This window comes from Somniosus microcephalus, chromosome 6, assembly GCF_052327205.1.
Source record: "Somniosus microcephalus isolate GS21.2 chromosome 6, FLI_Smic_1.0, whole genome shotgun sequence".
Classification (NCBI taxonomy): Eukaryota; Metazoa; Chordata; class Chondrichthyes; order Squaliformes; family Somniosidae; genus Somniosus; species Somniosus microcephalus.
Genome location: NC_140992.1, coordinates 11,323,327 through 11,330,342, shown reverse-complemented (window position 1 = coordinate 11,330,342; position 7,016 = coordinate 11,323,327). Strand labels below are relative to the sequence as shown.

The following is a 7,016-nucleotide window of genomic DNA, read 5'->3' as shown; positions in this document are numbered from 1 at the left end:
CTCCTAGCCTGGGTTACTAACAATGTTCCCTTCAGGCTGCGCGGCCGTGCTGTGCGCTGGAGCTCCCTCGCAGCCGGCTCACCAGCTTGTAAATGGGAAAAAAACATGAATGCCCAGAATTTTGAATGGGTCACACAGCCTGTTATAAGGGTCGCACGGCCTGTTATAAGGGTCGCACCGCCTGTTATAAGGGTCGCACGGCCTGTTATAAATGTCGCACTGCCTGGTATAAGGGTCGCACGGCCTGTTATAAGGGTCGCACCGTCTGTTATAAGGGTCGCACGGTCCCCCAAAAAATGAGAGGGAAAATTAGTTACTGGCCATCCGGAGATTGGACCACCTGTCCCCTCCAAACATTGAGGCCACCCCAACCCCTCTCTTCCCTCCTGCCCCCTCTCTCTCTTCCTGCCCCCTCTCTCTCTTCCTGCCCCCTGTCTCCCCCCTCCCGTCCCCTCCCGCCCCCTCCCGCCCCCCTCTCCTCCTCCCACCCCCTCTCTCCCCCCTCCTGCCCCCGTCTCCCCCCTCCCTCTTCCTCCCGCCCCCTCTCTCCCCCCTCCCGCCCCCTCTCTCCCCCCTCCCGCCCCCTCTCTCCCCCTCCCACCCCCTCTCTCCTCCTCCTGCCCCCGTCTCCCCCTCTCTCCTCCTCCCGCCCCCTCTCCCCACCCCTCCCACTCCCCACCCCTCCCTCTCCTCCCCACCCCTCCCTCTCCCCATCCCTCTCCCTCCCTCTCCACACCCCCTCCCTCCTCCTCCCACCCCCTGTCTCCCCCCCCACCCTCTTCCCCTCCTTCTCCCCACCCCTCCCTCTCCCCACCCCTCCCTCATCCCTCTCCCCACCCCTCCCTCTCCCCCCCTCTCCTCCCCACCCCTCCCTCTCCCCACCCCTCCCTCATCCCTCTTCCCACCCCTCCCTCTCCCCATCCCTCTCCCCCATCCCTCTCCACACCCCCACCCCTCCCTCTCCCCACCTCCACCCGGTGAATGTCAGCTCTTCTGTGACGGCCTTCGTGGCCGAATAGCCGGCCAGCCCTCAAAGCCGCATATCACCCAGCAACATGCGAGGGAGAGAGAGGTCCAGCCCAGCCTTGAGGGAACTGTACAGCAACGAAAGAAAGAAACATCTGAGGAGAGCAAAGCGGTGGGGCTGGGGAAGGAAATGTCATGTGTGTGAAATATTGCTCTCTCTCAGGCTGGGTGTGCGGCGCTGAGCTCCCGCGTCCCGGGACTGGGCTCCAAGCTCCTGTCCGACCCCTCGCTCCCCCACCCCTCAACATTTTCAGTGAATGTATTTGACCCTCAGCAATAGAAACATCCCACCACCCGTCCTAAAAATAAAAGACATAGAAGAGCGGGGGGGATGTCTGCTTTTCGGGGTGAATGTGTATTAGCCTGAATACGGTAGGAGTGGGCAGTGACTCCTGCAATGTGTATCCATACGACATTAACATGGCGAGAGCGGCACTGTTTGCCATTATTCTCCTTCCCAGTCTGAGCTCAGGGAATCTGTAACCGAGGGCACTTAATGAAGAGCGAAGGAATAAAGGGGACTGCGAGCTAGGGGGGAAAAAACACACACACAAAAATCACAGAATCACAGTGAAAGGTAAGAGATTTTTTTTATAAAGAAATCCCTTTGGATAACACAGCTGTTGCACAGAGAGAGACTGGAATTCACATCCTTTTTAACTCTGTCACCTTTTTGCATTAAGTTCAGCTTGGATTGTTTCTGTGTGTGCAGTAAAAGTTCTGACTGTGGGATCAGACACCGGCAGGTCTGATGGAATCAAACAGAGAAGGGGAGAAGGGGGGAAAAAGTTTGGAAAGTTTTAATCGAGACCCCCCCCCCAAATTTTTAAAAATCTTTCCACCGATCCCGCTGCTCCTGGGAGTGGGGGTTTCTCATATGTCTGTGGCTTTTTTTTGCTTGGAGATTTTTGATTTATTCGCCCCCCTGCCTTTCTCCCACATTATGGTTTTGGGTTAAAAAAAAACATGTCCGCAGAAATAGCTTTTTCACTGAAGAGCAATTGCAGGCTGCAGCCCCTGGTGATTGGAAAGGAATATTTCTTGGCAATGGAAGGGAGTTTTTCCCTCTCCATCGTTTTAAATTTGTTTTTTTTTGTATCTGTCTCTTCCCCCCTCTCTCTCTCTCGTCTTATTTTTAAAATATAATTGAAGGCAGCAATTTCTCCTCTACCTCTTTCTGCTGAAATTATAAACCGCTCGACAGAAAAAAACTTCTGAGAGCGAGAGAGGGGAAAAAGGAAATTATGGTCATAAATATCATGAGTTTTTTTTTGCCACGTAATGTGTTATTTTTGTAATTTAAAAAAGCAGTATTTTTTCTCCTCTCCTCAACCAGTTGATGCTGGTTGCTTGCTGACTATTTTATTTTTTGAGAAAATACTTTAAAAAAAAAATTAATTTGCTAAGGAAAATGCTGAGAGAGTCTGTGTGTTCCACAGTTACTGCATTCCCAGCATACCCTCGCATTCCAGCCAGGCTCTCTCCTCTTAATTCCTAAGGAGGGGGGTGTTTGGAAAAAAAAAGGGAATAAAATGGGAGATCTGTGCAAATTTCAACTCGTAGCGGACGTGACTCATGGGTCAAAGTCGAAACGTTGTGTGGTTTTAAATATAAATCATTTTTAGCCCTCTGCAAAAAAAAAATCATGAAATATAAATTTAAGTGGGGGAAAATGAATCTGAATTTTGTATTTCGGTTGAACTTATTCAAAAAAGAGTGACTCACAGAGAGAGAGAGAAAGAGGGAGGAATTAATGACCTGGGGCTGCAGCTTGTTTTAAGATGGGTAATACAATTGAAGACAGTAGGAGAGAGCTGGTCTGGAGAGAGCTGGTCTGGGGAGAGAAGGACATTCAGCCTTTCCCCAGATAGCATCAGGTGTCGCTCGCAGTGCAAGACACTTCGCAAAAGCTACAGCCTAGAGCTCTATTTTTTTTGCATATAAAAAAAATCTGGATCCATGGGGCATATTGGAGGAAGGGAGAGAGACAGGCAGAGATTTATAATGTTTGCATTTCTGCCCCTTTGCTTTGCTTAGAAATACATTCTTTAGGATCTGCAAGTTTTTAAAGTTCATTTTTCACATTTTCTGGACCTGTTCTTCGACCTCCGCCCCCCCCCACCTCCATCTCAGTGGTTTAGCTCTTTCGTTGTGTCTGTATTTCAAACTGTTTTGTTCCTTGTAATTTTTTTAAAAAGCTACTGTATTTACAGATAGTGTTTCTGAAGAATTAACTCTCCAATCTATATCTATACTGCCCAGTGCATCAGCTCTCTGCCTGTCAATTTCTAAGTCAGTTTCAGACAAGATTGGTCATTGTGATCAATTTCAGACATTCCACGTCCCCAATCCCAACCTGGCAATGTTTGAAAAAGTTTTATTAAAAAAAATTACAAGGAAAGTAATAAATTGTGACAGGTTTTCCCAGGACAAGGGGGGAGGAGTGGGGAGTGGGGTGGAAACTGTACTGTGTGGGTTGCAATTTGTATTTAATTTTTTTTAATATAAAAAAAAAGAGTACTTGCACAAATATTTCTGTCTTGACTCAGTGCCAGGATTGTTGGAGTAAGTGATGATGGAATGTCAGTGTTTGAGGTTTATCCTGAGGGGTTGGCTTAATCTGAGAACGGGAGAGAGGGAGGGGGGATGGGAATGTGCAGCACTGATTTTAAAAAAACCTCCAGAGGTGATTAACTCACAGGTGACGGGCACAATGGGGCTGGAATTCTCCAGGGGGCCTCTCCGAGAGGATTCCCACGGGAGTTGCGACGGAAGACTGGTGGAATTTCAGCCCCCCATCTCGTGTTTTGCCAACAAGAATTTTCATGCCCTTTCACTGCTCTCTGGATTCACCTTCTCTTTTCAGCTTTTGTTCTCCAACCCACCCACCTCCTGCACTGAAGATGTTGACTCCTTGCTGGGTGGCGGGGAGGGGTGGGGGGTTGATGACCCTATGGTATCTTTCCCTCCGTTGTCACTCTTCTTTCCCTGGGCTAGCTGTTCAACTGTAGGGTGCCTCACAATTGGACCTAATCCTGCCCTGACCTGGTCCACCCCCACCCATACTCGCGCGCCACCCCCGCACGCCCCACCCACACCCCCACCCCCACACCCACCCCCCCACCCCCACACACACACCCCCACACACACACCCCCACAGCATGGGTAGCTAGATGCCCAATCATCAAAGAAAATAAAGACTTGCATTTCTACAGCACCTTTCACCACTTCAGGACGTCCCAAAGCGCTTTACAGCCAATGAAGTACTTTTGAAGTCACTGTTGTAATGTAGGAAACGCGGCAACCAATTTGCGCACAGCAAGCTCCCACAAACAGTAATGTGATAATGACCGGATAATCTGTTTTTAGTGATTTTGGCTGCGGGATAAATATTGGGACACCAGGACACTGGGGAGAACTCCCCTGCTCTTCTTCAAAATAATGCTGTGGGATCTCTTCTGACCACCTGAAAAAGAAGACGGGACCTTGGTTTAATGTTTCATCTGAAAGGCTGCACCTCCAACAGTGCAGCACTCCCTTAGTACTGCACTGGAGTGTCAGCCTAGATTTATGTGCTCAAGTCTCTGGAGTGGGACTTGATACCACAACCTGCATTGCCCCATCAAACTCTCGCAGGGCAGGTACAGCACGGGTTAGATACAGAGTAAAGCTCCCTCTACACTGTCCCATCAAACACTCCCAGGGCAGGTACAGCACGGGGTTAGATACAGAGTAACGCTCCCTCTACATTGCCCCATCAAACACTCCCAGGGCAGGAACAGCACGGGTTAGATACAGAGTAAAGCTCCCTCTACACTGTCCCATCAAACACTCCCAGGGCAGGTACAGCACGGGGTTAGATACAGAGTAAAGCTCCCTCTACACTGTCCCATCAAACACTCCCAGGGCAGGTACAGCACGGGGTTCGATACAGAGTAAAGCTCCCTCTACACTGTCCCATCAAACACTCCCAGGGCAGGTACAGCACAGGTTAGATACAGAGTAAAGCTCCCTCTACACAGTCCCATCAAACACTCCCAGGGCAGGTACAGCACGGGTTAGATACAGAGTAAAGCTCCCTCTACACTGTCCCAGCAAACACTCCCAGGGCAGGTACAGCACGGGTTAGATACAGAGTAAAGCTCCCTCTACACTGTCCCATCAAACACTCCCAGGGCAGGTACAGCACAGGTTAGATACAGAGTAAAGCTCCCTCTACACTGTCACATCAAACACTCCCAGGGCAAGTACAGCACGGGTTAGATACAGAGTAAAGCTCCCTCTACACTGCCCCATCAAACATTCCCTGGTCAGGTACAGAATAATTCAATTTTTTCGTACAGAGAAAAGAGAATGTCAGCCCATGAATTGAAGGTGGTTGTACATCGGGCTCCCAAAAGTACAGGAGCAATGCTTAACCCGGTATGGCTTTCCAGATTCTGGGAACTAGTGTTTGTTGAATGGTTAGGTCAAGGTGACCAGCCCCATTCCAACAGGTTCTTAGTTTATGCTTGTAAACAATGTTCTCACCTCCACTGTTTGGGTAGTAATAGTGTGTACAATCTACAAGATGCACTGGAGCACCTCCCAAACCCGCGACCTCCACCACCTAGAAGGACAAGGGCAGCAGGCACATGGGAACACCACCACCTCCAAGTCACACACACCATCCTGACTTGGAACTATATCGACTGTTCCTTCATCGTCGCTGGGTCAAAATTCTGGTACTTCCCCCCCCCCCCCCCCACCCCCCACCCACCCCCCAACAGCACTGTGAGAGCACCTTCACCACACGGACTGCGGCGGTTCAAGAAGGCGGCTCTCCACCACCACCTTCTAGAGGGTAATTGGGGATGGGCGATAAATGCCCACATCCTGTGAATTGAATTTAAAAAACCTGGCGGGGCAGAATGCCCACCTGATTTTTATCCGATTGGAATGAGAAGCGGCGGGATCTACAATGGCCGGGAGATTGGTTTCCCCAAGTTAGCGCGCAGGCGATAGTGATGAGAGTTCCTCGCGTATGTCAGAGGTAACACTCCTGCAAGAGGCGGGGTGCCCGTGAGGAGCGTACGTTGGCAGTTAATGAATCTGCAAGAGAATCTGGAAAGAATTCATGCAGGAAGAGTACAGCAAGTGTGTCTTTTGATTTACCTTTGGGAAAATATATGGATAGTCTTTCCCTTACACACTGATGGTTGATAACGATTGGATGTAATACAGGGACCAGCTATTTTTACTTTCTCAGGGTGTGAATTTTTATAACAAATGCCAAGAAATAATATAAAACATACAGACCAAATTTGCATCTTGCCTTCGGTACCATATAGCTTTGCAACAGTCCTTGAGTTTACCAAATTATTCAACTTAAATATACATAATAAATCTGTACTGTGATTCAGCACCTCTTGCCTAATAGTACAGTCCTTGCAACTTGTATTTTTTAATGAATAATGGTGGTGTTTTGAGTTCTGTGTATCTTTGGTTTACAATCAGTTTCCGAAACCATTTAGAATGCATTGCAAATTATAGAGTTGTTTCTGCCGAAGTATTTTCCCACTTTTAGGTTTCATCAGCTGTGTGTTTGTTTGGTTTTCATTTGAGCTTGTTGCATGTATTTAAGGGAGATCAGAGTGCACTATAAGATGCACTGTGTCAGCAGTGGTTCAGTGGGTAGCACACTCGCCTCCAAGTCAGAAGGTCGTGGGTTCATGTCTCCACTCCAGAGACTTGAGCATAAAATCTAGGCTGACGCTCCAGTGCAGGGCTGAGGGAGTGCCGCACTGTCGGTCGGCGCTGTCTTTCGGTTAAGATGTTAAACCGAGGCCCCGTCTGCCTTCTCGGGTGGTCATAAAAGATCCCACGGCCATTATTTCACAGAAGAGCAGGGGAGTTATCCTCGGTGTCCTGGGCCAATATTTATTCCTCTGAAACAGATTATCTGGTCATTATCACATTGCTGTTTGTGGGAGCTTGCTGTGTGCAAATCG

The 7,016-nt window shown here is 49.0% G+C and overlaps 1 protein-coding gene across 1 annotated transcript in view; it reads left to right on the top strand.

The window, feature by feature from the left end:
• Window positions 1-1,356: 1,356 nt before the first annotated feature.
• Window positions 1,357-7,016, top strand: part of fndc3ba (fibronectin type III domain containing 3Ba) — a 480,942-nt gene continuing 475,282 nt past the window's right edge. The window contains exon 1 of the mRNA XM_085989714.1: window positions 1,357-1,603. The gene's annotated coding sequence lies outside the window, so the exon portion shown is untranslated. The remainder of the gene's footprint in view (window positions 1,604-7,016) is intronic.